Below are 17,986 nucleotides of genomic sequence, written 5' to 3'. Positions count from 1 at the left end.
TGCAATGGTTGCATTTCTCTTGGTTCCCATTCTGCTCTGGTTTTTAACCAACATGCAGTTATGCCTCTTCACCCTCCCATAAACTTTTTTTAAAGGCTTTGGATGAAAGTTTAACGGTTCTTTCCCTGATTGTGAGTTGTTTGGCAAATCAGTGAGAGAAATTTTTTGAGCAGTTTGAATAGTTTGTTGTAACTTATATGAGGTAATAAATAATGAAGTAGGACGCTCGTATTGTAATAAAGCAACATCAGCATCATCACCTTGCAACATTAACATCAAAAAACTCCAAACTTCAATATGAAGTTCAAGGGTATAACTGCCTTTGCTTTAATTTTTGGCTTGAAATCCGAATTGATTTCCCTAAAATAGTTGCTCCAAACTTCAGCTTTGAAGTTGAAGGGTAAAACTTTGAGTTTTTGCTTGAAATCCCAATTGATTTTCTTGAATAGCATAATTTGAAGAATTTGATCGAGAGCAGGGGCTCTTACAACTTTCTCATCGTTTTGCAGCAAAGCATCTAGAAATTTTTTTTAAAAAAGCAGCAGAAGTGACCCTGAAGATTTTTAAACACAATTTCTGAATTAATAAAAGGTTGCTTTTAAACACAATTTCTGAATTAATAAAAGGTTGCATACGAGATAATTTCAATATTTGTTTACCATTAGGGCCTTTATAGTTTTTAGTATCATTAATTTTTCTATATCCGAATCAATATGACGAAGAGGTAACTCACCATGTTGAAGTAGGCAACCCACTATATGAATGCTATGTTTAAAAATCTTTTCTAATTGGACAACTAAACCATTGTTAACACCAGTATTTGAACTTGTATTATCAAGAGCAATTGCTTCTAAGCATTCAATAATATAATATTCAGTAAGAACATTTAGTGTTTCTGAAGCCTTACTGTTTACTGTACCATTTTCTACTTCAACATGTGTCAGACATTTGCTAGAAAAAAGTCTACTTTAATAAGTAGATAATTTAATTAGTAAATTTGATATGACGTTCATCTCGAGTTGTTCTATACAATACTTATTGTATTTCATCGCATAGACTAACGAATTTTTATCATCCTTGCCATCAACACCAATTAATTATAGCTGTGAAACCTATGGACAATCCTTAGTTTCAATTGAATTAGCCACTTGCTTTATAACAAAACACCTTATATTTTGTTATTATCTGAGATTTGTTATTCTTAGTTACTACTCCATGGTCGAATAAAGTAGCTGTTGCTATTGCAGCACCGTTAATCTTAAATCTTATTTCAGCCTTAGCTAAATTAGTAATTATCATCATCATTTTCATCATCACCATCATCATCATCATCACCATCATCATCATCATCATCATCATCATCATCATCATCATCATCATCATCATTATCATTATCATTATCTTCAGGATCATTATTGTTTTAGCTTCTATGTTTCTTTCCTTAAATGTAGCTTTTTTAAATCATCTGAAAAACATTCTTTCCAAGTTTTTCTGCTTCTACCTCTAGTTTTTTTTTCTGAAACTTCCAGCTCTCTACATGCTGATAACCAGTCATCTGTATCTTAACGCTTTACATGCCCATAACATCTAAATATTTGCTGACGCACCCAATCAGATATACTTACAACACCTAATCTTTTTCTTAAGTCATCACTGCTTTTATTTTCTTTTAAAGTCACACCGCATATACATCTAATCGTCATCTTTTCTTTACTTTCCGAAGGCTGGACATCATCAACCTTCATTGCCCATGTTTCACTGCCATACATCATGATACTCTGGATATATGTGATGTAGAACTTTCATTTAATTATTAATGAAGCACCTCTTGCTGTTAAAGGGAGATAATTCTCGGAACTTGGCCAAAGCAGACCTTACTCTTGCCTAAATGGTTCTTTTGCTCCACCAACTGATCCAATTGTATCTCCAAAATAAAAAAATTTAAAACACACTCTATTCTTTCTCAACATTTTATTTCAATCTCTTTTTTACCTACTTCTCTATACTCACTAAAAGTACATTTTCTACACTGAAAACCAAGAATCTTTAAAGAACATCTTTTCAATATCTACATCTCTTATGAAATCATTGCATACAAACTATACAAACTATAGAGTTAGCTGCAACTCTCTTCCTACACACTCCACATGACCACTTCCCAGTATTTTATGCTTGCTCATTCTTGACTTTACAATGCATAACTTTTTTCTTATTCATGTTTATCTTAAGCCCATTTGCTTCAACTCCATATTTCCAAGTCTCAAACCTTAATATTAACTCTTCTTCTGTTTCAGTAACCTTTGAGTAATTGCTTTTGAAAACTATTTGCTTATCAAACTCTTCACTTAATTTCAAAATGTAAATAACTATTTAAATGGTTTAACTTTTTAAAATTCTTTTACTTATTATATGGTATATTATAGGTTACGCGGACTATCAACGACGGGGGACCCAAGCTAGTGAGGGAACCCAAGCTAGTGAGTAACTCCAAAATGGAGTTACTCACAAGCTTGGGTCGATCATGTTATGTAATTTTTTTAAAATTGTTTCACAATACTTGCATTTCATTTTAAAAATAAAATTTAAAAGATAAACAGAAAGCAACTTTAGGCCTTCACTATGGATCTCCAGATTCTTATGCTTAGGACCTTAGACGCAATGGGCCTCCACTAGTCATGATTCGCCACTGATTGCATAAATAATATAGTTTGATGTAATTAATAATGCTATATATATCCAATTAAAAACATGAGTATGTAATTAAATACAAAACTGTACGGTAAAAAAAAAATTTATCAAGATAACTTGTTTGCTAATTCATTTTTAAATCAATATTTTATACGAATCCAAATAAAAACTAATTGATTTACATAATAATTTGATAAATAGTTTTTTATTAACTGCAGAGCTTCGTAGTTTTTTTGTAAATTGCTTTATTTATAACTGTTTACCGTCTGAAAAGTGTGATTTTGTTCTCAAACGTAAGGAGAATGTACTCTTAAATTTGCCTATTTTTCTTTTATATTTCCCAAAAAAGATGACAGTTCTTTTTTGCTTTTTTTTTTGTGGCAAATAGTTTCTATATATAGATTACATAAATCCCATGATTTATGTAATCTATATATAGATTTGGCTAGATTTGGCTGAGCCAAAAGCGATCTAATACATAACAGTCGCCTATAATATATATATATATATATATATATATATATATATATATATATATATATATATATATATATATATATATATATATATATATATATATATATATATATATATATATTTATATTTATATATATATATATATATATATATATATACATATATATATATACATATATATATATATATATATATATATATATATATATATATATATATATATATATATATATATATATATATATATATATATATATATATATATATATATATATATGTATATATATATATATATATATATTATATATATATATATATATATATAATATATATATATATATATATATATATATATATATATTATATAAATATATATATATATAATATTGAATATCTGACGATGCAATGACATCATTTGGTTACGTTAATTATAATCTTTAAACGGTTTTTTTAACGGTTTTATTAGTTTGATAATGGCTCTTACTATATGAGCCGAAATATTACTTAAAAAATAAATAAATAGTATGATACCGTATATGATGTTTTTATGCTTATAATATTATTACACATATTATTAAAGATGTCACTTAAATTATATATATATATATATATATATATATATATATATATATACATATATATATATATATACATATATATATATACATATATATATATATATATATATATATATATATATATATATATATATATATATATATATATATATATATGAATATATATATATTTATATATATATATATATATATATATATATATATATATATATATATATATATATATATATATATATATATATATATATATATATACATATATATCTTTAAAATTTATATCTTGTTATACGATATGTATATAAATAAATTGATTTTAATAAAAAAGACAGCGTATAACTATTCTTTAAATATATTTTAGATATAATAATATATTTACAAATATATGTAAATATATTACTATATCTAAAATATATTTAAAAAATAGTTATACGCTGCCTTTTTTATTAAAATCAATTTATATATATATATATATATATATATATATATATATATATATATATATATATATATATATATATATATATATATATATATATATATATATATATCTATGCATGTATAAAACATTAAAATAATAATCCGGAGAAAACATTCTCTATACAAAAAATCCTAAAAATTTAATGAAAGTTACTAAAACTTATGTTATAACACTTTGTATGCTTACCTTTATATAAGGAAAAAAAAAAAAAAATTTAAGTTAAACATATTTAATAAAGGAAATCGAAACTCTTGAATGTTTAAATGGGGAGAAGCTATTAGTAAAAAGGATCCCTGTTTTTTAACAAAATTTATTTATCGTCAAAAGCATAAATTGTTAACAAAAAAGAAAAGAGTATATATCTTTAAACAAATTTTTTTTTAAATAATTAAAATACAAATTATTGACAAAAAAAAACAGAGTATATATCTTTTCAAAAAAATTTATTTAAATTTATAAATATTAAAAAAGTTATAGGTATTAAAAAACTATATATCTTTTTAACATTTCTTTTAAACGCATTTGTTCTACAATATGTTTTCAACACATTTTATGAAAACACTAATTACAAACAGATTTAATTTATGTGCAGTACACCACTTTACTCGCACGGACAATATTCATGCTCTCAACAAAGCCAATTCACATTATAGCAATGTATATCACTTGGCTAGCGAGGTCAACACTCTTGCTGTAAGCATAGCCAAGTCACAACAATTTGCAACCATGCAGAAAACATAATAACCACTTACAAACTATAAACACTTAATATTTTTACACATCACAAACATAAAAACACTTCATATATAAAAGTTATTTACACACTAACAAAATATAAACCCATGAAACCTTAACACATATAAACACCTAATAAATAGCACATAAATTTAACTAAATATACAAAATAAATAAATAATATAAATTAGAAACACTTATAAAATACAATCTTATTTTTGTAATATTTGTTTAATGACATACCTCGTAGTAAATGCTCAATAACTTAAAAAAAAAAACGATCAAACGACCTGGTTTTTTATATAATAAAAGCAAACAGATTTTCTTTAAAATAAGGTATTAAACGATGTTGTTCTTTAACATGCAACATAGAGTTGACCGTGTGAGATGCAAGGGTTTTGGAGATAAACACTAACTTTATAAAGAGTTTTGACCTTTGAAAAGTGCATCGTCGTCTAGAGTCGTCATTGTCTACTAATTTTTAAAAATTAATATCCAGACAACAAATATATACTGGTCCGATAATGGCTAGCCAATGCCAACGAATTCATTAAAGAACCGGTAAAGTTTCGTTCGTGGATTGCCAGTTCTGGCAAGCCGTAATTTGGCCATGGCCGAGCCTTTATAACATTGTCTGTGCAGGTTAGCCGCGATAGTACCAATAACAGGCCATTAATGGCTTGCCTGAGCAGATTAAGAGACATTGGGCCAATATCGGCCGACCAATTTAAATTAACGTTAGTGTAATTTGAAAAAACTTTAGTTCTTGCATCCATCTTGTTTTTAACGTTTCATACAAATATATATTCTCAGATTGTTTATTTGTTAAAAAATATTTGCATGCGATATTACAACATTACAACATTACAACAATTTGTTGCGGCAAGCAGACGTGTTTTATTCAGAGGAAATAATTATTTTTTGAAATTTTTTTTTTTATTTTCAATAATAAAAAAAAACAAACTATAAAATGGATAAAAAAAATATTGATGTTCGAAAGAAATATAACGAAATGGGGAATACAGATGAAACACAAATATCAACAAATGTCGTTCGCGATATTTTTAATGAAATGTTTTTAAAACAGCAGAAAGATATTTTTAAGCTTATCAGTGGTAACTTAAAAATAACTAATGATAAAATAAATAAGCTACTTAATGAAATACATAAATCAAAACAATTTTGCGACTCTTTAAAAAAAGAAAACGAAAAGGTAAACAGTAAACTTAAAGAAATTACCGAGAGAGTAAGAATCCTAGAAAAGACAAATAAAGATATCGAAGAAAGCCTAACAGTTACTCAAGACATCCAAGAAAAAAAGGTATGCGAATTGGAAAAGAAAATTAAAAACAAAAACAGCATAGGTGAAGAGGAAAAAAATAAATTACGACAGCTAGAAGATAGACTCAGAAGGAATAATCTTCGCATCGACGGGGTTCCCGAAAACGATCAAGAAACCTGGAATGAAATTAAAAAAAATTATTAATTTTGTTTGAAAACGAATTAAATATTAAGAACGTTGATATCGAGAGGGCTCACAGAGTTGGAAAAAAAGAAGAAAATAAAACTAGAACAATTGTTGTTAAAATTCTACATTACAAAGACAAAATAAAAGTACTACATTCATCTAATCGACTTAAAGGAACAGGAATATACATTAACGAAGACTTCTCTTTTGAAACAATGGTCATAAGGAAAAAACTCGTAGAAGAAATGAAGATGCATAGAAAAAATGGTAAATATTCTTTTATAAAATATGATAAACTTATAGAATTTAGGAAAATAAAGCGAGTGCTTAATTACTTTATCATTTATATTTAGAATTTTTTTTTTTATTATTATTATTTATTTTTTTTCTTTCCTTTTTTTTTCGGAAAGATATGATTTAACAGTTTATAAAATATACCCTACTTATGAATTAGGGTTGCCAGATGTCCCGATTTTACGAAGGAGAATTCTGCGCCAAATATGTAAAAATATTTTTTTTACTTAGTTCTCCTTCGTAAAATCGGGACATCTGGCAACCCTATATGAATGAAGATAATGTTACACTTAACTCAGAATTTAATTCATTACAAAATAAATGTAAGATACTTCTAGATAAGCATTCTGACCCGGATATTAATTTTTTTAGTAATAACAAAGTATTTCAAAATATTATTACTTTATATTATGACCCTAGAACTGAAAACATAATGCAAGAACTAGATTTAACACATAATGCAAGGACTAGATTCATTTCCAATTTTGCATTTAAATATTAGGAGTTTTTCAAAAAATTTTGAATCATTTAAACAATTTTTATTCGAGGTTAAATTTAATTTTAAAATTATTAGTCTCAGCGAGACATGGTGTACTGATGAATATATCGAGACAAATATAAATTTTCAGCTACCAAATTATAAAGTGATTCATCAATTTAGAGGATCTGGGAAGAAAGGAGGGGGTTTGTGTGTATTTATAAATAATTCTTTGTCATACAAGCTAAAAAAAGATTTGTGCTCAACCACTAATTATTGTGAATCACTATGTGTGGAAATAATAAATAAAACCACAAAAAACATTATCATCCACGTTTTAAACAGACCACCTTCCGGCTCAATAAAACAATTCGAAAATCATATTAAAAACATAATTAAAAATAAATTAAGCAAAAATAAAAGCATTTAATTTGTAGGCGATTTTAACCTTGACCTGAACATGCGTCATTTAAATACAAATATAAATAATTTTTTTAACGTCATATATCAGAAAGGCTATATTCCACGAATAAATAAACCCACAAGAATAACTAGAGAAAGCCCAACAATTATTGATCAAATAATCACCAATGAATTTAAATCAAAAATAAAAACAGGAATATTTAAATGCGACATTTCAGACCACTTCCCTGTATTTCTTATTTCACAAAAATGTGATAACATTTATGTACAAAAAGTTAAAAAAATTACGCGAAATATAAATGAAAAATCCATGAAAAATTTTAATACTCTTTTATCAGATTTAAATTGGAATGATCTCCTTGATATTGAACACACAGATAAGGCATACGATAAGTTTATTGATAAATTACACAATAACTTTACAATACGGCTTTTCCTGTGGTTACAAAATGTGTGAAAAAAAAAAACATTATTAAATCCATGGATAACGCCTGGAATTTTAAAGTCGTCAAAAAAAAAGCAAAGATTATACAATAAGTTTCTCAAAAAAAAAAACTTTCAAGAATGAAACTAATTACAAAAATTATAAACGTGTTTTTGAGATGGTTATGAAAAAATCAAAGAAATATTACTATACCGAGTATTTAATAAAACATAAAAATGATCCAAAAAATACTTGGGACATAATTAAGGAAGTAATTGGCACAAAACAAACTGACGGAAATAGTCTTCCTATAAATCTAAACATTGAAAATAAAACGATTACAAATAAATCTTGAATTGCTGAATCACTTAATCAATATTTTGTCAGTGTAGGTTCCAATTTAGCGTCGAAAATAGAAACTACTGAAGTAAATTTTGAGTCATATTTTACTTCTAATAAGACCTCTGAGATGGATAATTATGAAATTACTGAAAAGGAACTCTTAGATATATCTTTTAAAACTAAACAAAAGTGTGGGATATGATAATATTAGTAGTAACGTAATTAAAAAATCGATAAAATACTTAACAATCCCTCTTTTATATATTTTTAATCTATCTTTAAAACTAGGTATTTATCCGGAGAAACTAAAAATTGCAAGGGTCATACCTATTTTCAAATCAGGAGACATTTCTAATCCTGAAAATTACTGACCAATTTCAATTCTTCCTTGCTTCTCGAAAATCTTAGAGCGAATTATGTATAACCGAATCTTAACTTTTCTTAATATAAATAATATTCTATATAATAAACAATTTAAATTTTAGCCAGGGTGTTCAACTGACAATGCCATTATTAATATTGTTCACGATATATTTAAAGCATTTGACGAAAGTAAGTTTACCCTCGGAGTTTTTATAGATCTTAGCAAAGCCTTTGATACAGTATACCATGGCATTCTTATAAAAAAACTTGAAAGTTATGGAATTAAAAGCACATATTTAGAATGGCTCAAAAGTTATCTAAGCAATAAAAAACAATACACAGCACACGAAGAAAGAAAAACTGATTACGTGACTATAACTTGCGGTGTTCCCCAAGGCTCCATTCTGGGTCCACTGTTATTCCTCATTTATGTAAACGACTTTCATAAGTTTTCAAATATTTTAAATTCAGTTTTATTTGCAGATGACACAAATTTATTTTATTCTAATGGAGATGTCAACCTTTTATTTAAAATAGTAAACAAGGAACTTTTAAATCTAACGGAATGGTTTAAGGAAAACAAATTATCCTTAAATTTAAATAAAACTAAGTATACTTTTTTTCATAGAATTCACGATAAAGACAATTTCCCATTCAAACTTCCTGATCTTAATATTGGTAACTCTAAAATAATTAGAGAGTCATCATTAAAGTTTTTAAGAGAATACTTGACGAAAACTTGACATGGAGAGAACACATAAGAACGTTAGAAGATAAAGTTTCAAAAAATATTGGCATTCTATACAAAGCTAAACAATTATTAAACCAAAACTGTTTAAAAATCTTATATTTCTCCCTCATACATTGTTATATAAACTATGCAAATATTGCATGGTGCAGCTCTAATGTAAGTAAAGTTAAAAAATTGCTTAGTAGACAAAAACACGCTGTCAGAGTTATTTCAGGTGCAGGTCGTTTTACACATTCTAAAGAACTATTTAAAAATCATCACATACTTAATGTTTTTCAGTTGAACCTTTATCAAATTCTTTATATTATCTATTTTAATACACTTTTCAATAAAATTAACCCCGAGTACCCTACAAGATTTTCAAATTACAATTACGAGCAACCTAAAATCCACTAACTGGTTACTAAATTTTCTATTGCCATCAGAGGTCCTAAATTATGGAACACTTTGTTAAATAACCAGCTAAAAAATTGTTCTTCGCTTACTCTATTCAAACAAAAACTAAAACAAAAACTTCTTAACGATGTTAATCAATTAAATTCTTTTTAAGATTCTTTTTTTCGTTTTTTTTTATTTTTAATTTTTATTTTTATTTTTTAACACCTATCTTATTAACTGGTGTTTAATTTAAATTGTCCTTAAATTCTTCAATTAACTTATTTTTAATTTTTATGTGTAACTATTATTATTATTTTTTTTTTGTTTTTTTATTTTTTATTTTTTTTTACGATTTCCTTTTGATTATAGATTAGTTACTGATCTTAACATACATGTAAAATTTATATTTATTTTTTATCTGTATTTGTATTTATTTTATTTGTATTTATCGTACAAAGTAATTTTATGTTTACATTTTAATGAAAGTACACGCTTGCTGATGAAAGCACGTCGGGGTGTAGTGATAAGGCAAATATTGTCTTCTTTTAGCCCCGGTCATGTAAATTTTATTTATATGAAACAGCATTGTATTTTTTTTTTTAATGACGAAATAAAAAAATAAAAATAAAAAAAATAATAAAAATATACTGTTCTAGTCTGTTTTCTTTTACTTCATTACTTTAAAATCTTTTGAAGATTATATTTTATTGAACAGAATTTTTGTTTTTAAAAAGTTTTTTTAGAAAAATAATTGCAAATTAATTGTTTTGTTAAACGAAACAAGTTTTTTATTGTATTGTTAGGTTAAAAATGAGCTACTGGACTAAACGAAGGGAGATTGAAAAAAATGTTGCAACTATTTTCGATGAAACCGCTGAAGCTAATAGTTTTTTTTTGGAAGATAATTCATTGCCTTTAAATATTAACTGCAATAACTCAAAGTTTGATGGCACTCCGTAGAGTTAAAAATCTATTGATAAAGCTATTTTTTCTTTAAATTCAGTTTTTCATGATTGTGTCAACAGCTCTGATAAAATTTGGAAAACCAATGATGAAAAATTAATTAGTTCAGAATCAATTTTATCGATAGACAAGTCAAATTTTATAAATGTCCTAATTAATGATTTGACTAGTTGGGCAACTAGGCACAAAATAACACAAGCAGCTTTCGGTGATTTATTGATTAAGTTGCGCAAATCATTTCCTGACTTACCAAAAAGTCCCAAATCTGTTCTAAAAACTAAACAATTAAAGGATGAAGTTTTTGAGAATTTCTATTCTTACTTAGACATAAAAAATAGACTGTTATCTGAAAGAAAAGAATGTTTTACAGATAAGACAGTAACAATTTAAGTCAATTTTGAGAGCTTTCCTCTTTTTAAAAGTTCAAGCATGCAGATATGGCCAATTCTTGGTTTAGTGGAATAGTTTGATGGAATATTGCAATGTAATAAAAACCATTTGTTAATGCACTGTACTGTTACAATTGCAAACCTTAAAACATTACAGCTTTCTTATCTGACTTTATTTTAGAAGTTAATGAACAGCACAAAAATGGTATCACAATTAACAGTCAACATTATTTATTTAGAACTTCTGCACTTATTTGTGACACCCCAGCAAGAACATTTGTAAATTGCACTAAAGGTCATAATGCATATAATGGCTGCGATAAATGTGAACAGCATGGTGTGTATAATGGAAGAGTAACTTTCCCTGAAACTGCTGCCACATTAAGAACAGATGCATCATTCGCTAATATGTCAGATTGTAAGCATCACATTTGTGTGAGCCCTCTAGCTCAAACCTCTATTGGTTTGATATCACAAGTCCCAGGTGATTATATTCATTTTTCATGCCTGGGTATTTTACGCAAATTTGGGTATTTGTTAATTAAACAAGTCTCGGTCCACGTGCAGTATTAGATTTATCAAAAAATTTGCTTCATTTAAAAACAAAATATATGTTCAGAATTTGCTCGGAAGCCAAAAGCATTTTCTGATTTTGAATGCTGGAAAGCTACAGAATTTTGACAACTTCTATTGTATACTGGTATGGTTTGCTTTCAAGATACATTACCTGAAGCTTTGTACAACAATTTTATGCTTTTTTGTGTCGGAATGACTATTCTTCTTAGTCTTTCATTGTGTTACAAATACGTTGATTATTATTACATTTATTACATTTTATTATTACATTTATTATAAAATAATAAAAATTTAAAAAAATGAAATATAAAATATTGAACAAACAAGTGTTCATTTGTATCAAAAAAAAAATATGGCCACAAAAACAAAATAAACAAGCCTTAATTATAAAATACTAACAAAGCATAAAAAAAATAATTAGTATTTTGTTGACAATCTTTTAGCTTTTCTGCATTCACTGATATGTTTTGGCATGGAGTTCACTAAATTCTGAGTAATCTCTTTAAGAACACTATTCAGTAGTTTTGTTACTAGTTCTTTCAGCTGGTCCAGATCTTTTATTTCAATTTTACCAAGATTATAGTTTAACTCAGACCACAAGTTATCTATCTTTTTGAGATCTGGACTATTGGCAGGCCAAGACATGGTTTTGATATTGTTTTCTTTAAACAATTGCTTGCAAATCTTAGCAGTATGGAGCATTACCATGTTGTAAGATTCCCGTGTGTTTTGGGAAAATGTCAGTGGATGGCATTAAATAGTTATCCAACATGTCTAAATACTTTTGATAATCGAGTTTTCCATCAAATAGTTTGAAGTAACTGACACCTTTATAGTTCATGCCTGCCCAGATGCCTATACTACCACTACCATGTTTGTTTTATACGTTGAACAATTTGGATCCGTTTTTTCATGTGACTTTCTTCTCAGCATTACTTGGTTTTCTCTTAAATCAACCCTAATGTTTATTTCATCTCTGAAAAAGACGTTGTCGCACATGCTCATAGACCAAATTTTATGAGCTAAACATCAGTTTTTTCTTGTTTTCTGATGTTTTATCAATAGACGTATATTTTTGCAAGCAGCTTGCCACATGTAATTGTGTTTTTGTAGTACTCTTCTAATTGTTTGAGCACTAGCAACAATACCAGAAGCTTTTTGTCCTTCTTGACTATAAACAGCAGATGATAAATTTCTAATTTTTTTTTCACTATGAGAATAAGTGAACGTTTATTTATTTTATTTGAAATGCTGAGCCTTCCAGGAAATGGAAGATTATAAATTGTATTGTATCTTATATATCGGCTGATTATTCTGCTAAAAGTGGTATGTGTTGAGTTGCAATGGCGATGAAGACGTCGGTTGATTAAACTTTTCGGAGATAGCTAATACCTGTAGATTGATTTTGTTTTTATTAAGTGGAAATAACCCAGTATATTCAAAACCAGCAATAGCGTGCAAACGTGTAAAACACTTACCCCTCTCATACACCTGTTTGAGCAACGTAGGAACATTTCCTTTATCTAAGTTTTTGCATTTTGTGTCTTTGTAATATTTGGTAAGAACTGCCTTCCAAACTTGTTTAACATGGCAATAGACACCTCTGTCCAGTGGCTGAAGAATGTGAGATGAGTGAGCTGGTAGACAAATCAAAACTATATAGTTTTCCCAACATAACAATACAGCTGCTAAACTGACGTGAGACGGATGTCCATCAAGATGTAAAACATGAGTACCACTAATAGCTTGACATTCTAGTATATACACTTCCTTCAACCATTCAATCAATAAATGTGTAATGCTCCATCCAATCAGATTTAGAAATTGAGTATTTGGTGCCAGTCGGACCGCCTAAAGCCCACTCAGCTCTAAAGTTTCGTTTTGCTTTGCATACTACGAATGGTGATGTAAAGTATCCATCAGCTTAGCACTTTTTCGACATACTACAGTTGCTTTGCCTTGATCACCACAGAAACCCGTTTCATCGCAATTTCAAATGTGACAACCAGAAGTTATCCCAATAGTTTTTAAATAGGCCTGATTGATTTGTACAAAGAAGGTAACCGCATACGAAGTTCATGACATCATTTCGTGTTAAACCATAACCCCAATCACATAGGAACAAAAACGCATGCACCATAATTGACTCTGTTTGCTGTGAGAGTGCGATTGTTGATCCTGTTCCTATGAAGCTAGCATTGTTGTTTTTCTTGCGACCTATTAGAGTTGAGAATGAAATGCCATATTTGAATGCAGCTTTTTTGATTGAAGTATTTTTTTCTTTTATATCATTTAACGCAACTTCTATATCTTCTTCATTGTATGACTTTTTACGTGTTGTCATCTTGAAAGTGAATAATTAATAAATATCATTGAGTCATTTTTGTAAAATAACTTTATATAGGAAGAACCCGGAACTAACACATCAAAAAATCCAATAATTTAATTCACCTAGGTACCTAGTTTAAAAATTCACATACTACTTAATGAAGGAATTTAAAGTAAATATGTGAATGATCGGTTTTACCAGAAAAAATTTAATATTAATTTTTCTTACTTTTTTGTCTAATTTTTAACTATAAAACAAAAAAAAAATATGTAATCGGTATTAAAATTAAATTTTCTACAAGATAGAGGTAAAATTATTTTTAAACGATTTATGGTTCCCGAATTATTACGATAGCAAATAAAAGAAAAAAGCCAATTTTTACGACTCTCTTTTAAACTTTTATAAAAATAAAATGACTAAAAAATGACTTGAATTTTATTTTGATATATCGAAATACGATCTTTAAATGTATTTAAAGTTGGAGCGTTGACAGTGTGCTGTGTGAGAAAGTGCCAATGGATTGCAGCTCTATTTGTGAAAAAATATGATCTCTCCTCACATCCTCTTACGAATTGACGGTTGAGCTGCTTGTCATGGACGCGCAGGTTGTTCACCTCACGCCCAATTAGTTGGTGCTGTCGGACCAAAAAATGAACTTCGTCAATGTTGTTGAAAATCTTGAATTGTTTGATTATATCTCCATGTAAGCAACGTTCTTTAAGGGTGCTAAGTTTGAATATCTGCAGACGCATTATTTTATCAAAATGGCTGATAAATGATATTGTCTTAGTGACGCGGTCTTGAACATCCTCAAGTAACTTAATGTCTGTTTCTAGATACGGGGTCCAGGCTTGAATGGCGAATTCTAGATGTGGCCGGATATACGTTATATAGAGTGTGCGCCACAAAGTTAAGTTTCCACTGCGGAAAGGATTTTTGAGCCTTTCTAATATGCAATTGGCTGTGGATGCTGCTTTTTCAACTTGCGCTCTAACTTTCAGGTTGTTAGAGATGAGAATTCCAAGGTCACTTTTGTTGCAATTGTGTGGTGCATGCCATCGGCGGTTTTCGTAGAGTACTCATGTGAGAAACGTTTCTTTGGACAACCTGCGCGCATCACCTTATATTTATCTATGTTAAATGCATTAGCCAAGTATTTTACCATGTAACCGCGTTATCTATGTCTGCCAGAAGCGTTGTGATGTCCAATATTGACTTTATGATCCCAATAAATTTGCTGTCGTCAGCGTATAGTAATATCTTGTGAACGATACTATGAGGAAGAATGTTTATAAAGAAAATGAAAAGTAGTGGTCCTAAAACAGAACCTTGAGGAACTTCACTTGTGACGTTCTTCCACTCAGAAACGTGTTTTCCTAGGACAACACGTTGCTTACGATCTTTAAGCTACATTTTGATCCAAAGTAGCAGTTTGTTGTGAATGCCGTATGTTTTTAGTTTATGTAGGAGACGTTTGTGCGGGACTTTATCGAATGCCTTAGCGAAATCACTGTAACCTTGGTGTATAGCCTCGGTAAGTATATTGCGAGCTTTGAGGAGGTTAGCCAGACATCCCTTTTTACGAAGAAAACTGTTTTGATGCTTGGAGTTTAGATGTTTTCCACGCAATGCACCATAATATTTTTGTGAGTTATTCTTTCCATTACTTTGCACGGTATTGAGGTGAGGGAGACTGGTCGATAATTGTGAACCTTAAGTTTGCTCCCTTTCTTAAAGATGGGAGTAATGTTAGATTTTTTCCAAAGGTCAGGTACAGAGCCAGAAAATAAAGATTGTCTAAAGATAGAGTTGAGTGGTATTACAAATGCTGCACAGTTACGTAAAACAATTGGATGGATTCCGTCTACACCAATTGATTTAGTTGCTTCAAGATAACTTAGATGATTTTGAACGTCTGCAATAGTGAACCAATATTCATTAATTTTACATGTTGCTTGAGTACAATTGTGAAATGTTGGCATACTACCATCAGGTTCAGTTTCAAAGACAAACTGAAAATAGTTACTGAGGGTAGAGCAAATTATGTTTATATCTGTTGTAATAGTGTTATTTTCCTCTTCAATTGAACGGAGAGAACCTTTGGCTTCTTGTTTACTTCTGACATAAGTATGCACATTTTTTGGGTAAGATTTTGAATCTTTGACGAGCATCTCCTCGTGGTCCGTTACCGCCTTATTATGGTCTTCTTTACTAACTTGCAAGCAAGTTTATGCTTTTCTCGAAGTGCCTCATGTGTTTCTTTACCCCAGAGTTTCTCTTTTTTTCGGATAGTTTCAAGTACTTCTGGCGTAATCCACAACAGTTGATTTTTATAGAACGGTGAAGTTGTTTTTGGAATGAATTTAATGGCTGCTTCGTTGTAGTTTTCAACTAGAATCTGCTAATTAATATGTATAGAGTTTCCACTGAATGTTTTTATCCAATCTATAGAGGCTATGCAGGTTGATAAGGAGTTATAATTAGCTTTGCTCCAGATAAATCGTTTTTTCATCGGACTAGTTGTCATGTTGTGCCCCATCAAAGCAAAGAGTCCGTGTATCATGCAATGTACTTGACCTCCTGTTGTATTGCCTAGATGTTCTGCTCTAGTGATACCTATGGAGCGGTCTGGTTTGTCTTAGAATATTAGGTCAAGCGTGCTACTTAAGGAACATCCCTATGCTGGCGATATGTTGGAAATGTAACCAGCTGCGCAAGATGGCACTCATTGAGACATTCTTGAAATTTTAGATCGGTTGGGTGCTTGTGGGCTACATAGGCAATGGTTGCTACAGCACTTCCCTCTTCAATGGATTTGTAAAACTTTCCTTTAAGATTGAAATCTCCATAAAGAAGTATTGACAAGCAGCCTAGTTTTTGAAGAACAGTTTTTGCTGCTAATATGGTAGCTTAAACACAAACAACGTAGTCATCGTTGAAGTCGTGAGGACAATAAATACAACCAATCAGAATAATATCTTTCCCAATATTGATCACACACCATATTTGTTCATTTTCGGTCGAGTTATGTTGGGCAACATTAGTTTCCTCAGCTAGAATACTATCCTTGATATAGATGGCAACATCACCTACAATCATCATAATGTTGATGTAGGTGTCAAGATAATTGGATAGTTCGAAGTCTCCATGAGTGTTGCTGACATGTTAGTTTGCATCAGTAATGATACGCTAGACGTATTTTTTTGCTAATATGATTTTTTCATCTGATATTAGTTCCTTAAAAAATATTTTTTGTTTTAGTTGAACTGGTATTGAAGATGGTATGATTTGGGACAACGTAATATCACCCAGTAACTCTTCTGTGGAGCAACATGATAAATGCGTTGTTAAATTGTTTTTTATTGTGTTAGTTTTAATTCTAGGATTTATTGGTGTTGCTTTTCTCTTATTCGATAAAATCTCGATATGGATACATTGTTATTTGGTGGTAGCTGTAGTTCACTTAAAAGATTGCGAACGAGATTGTATTCATCATGTTTTCTGTGTTCTTCGTCAGGTTTAATTGATTCTTTTAATCCGTATAAGACTATGTTATTTGCTTTTTGATCTTTTTCTGATTGAAATTTCGAAACTGCCATTAAACAGTTATTTTCTTGAACATTAAGTTTCTTTGATTTAACTATGTTGCTGAAAAGCGGAATTACAACATTATCCGGCTTCCTTGTTTCTATTGCTTTAATTCTTTCGCTTAGATCAATTATTTGCTTTTCTTATTTATAAAAAACTGCCTTGAAAGCCTTGAACATAGATTTGATTGCTACTGCGAAGTGCTCTTGTTTCAAGAGCACTTCGCAGCTTTTTGATTAGGCTCAGGTAGAGGAATTTCTGCCT

The sequence above is a fragment of the Hydra vulgaris genome, chromosome 08 (genome assembly GCF_038396675.1).
Source record: "Hydra vulgaris chromosome 08, alternate assembly HydraT2T_AEP".
Classification (NCBI taxonomy): Eukaryota; Metazoa; Cnidaria; class Hydrozoa; order Anthoathecata; family Hydridae; genus Hydra; species Hydra vulgaris.
This window is presented reverse-complemented; position numbering follows the sequence as displayed.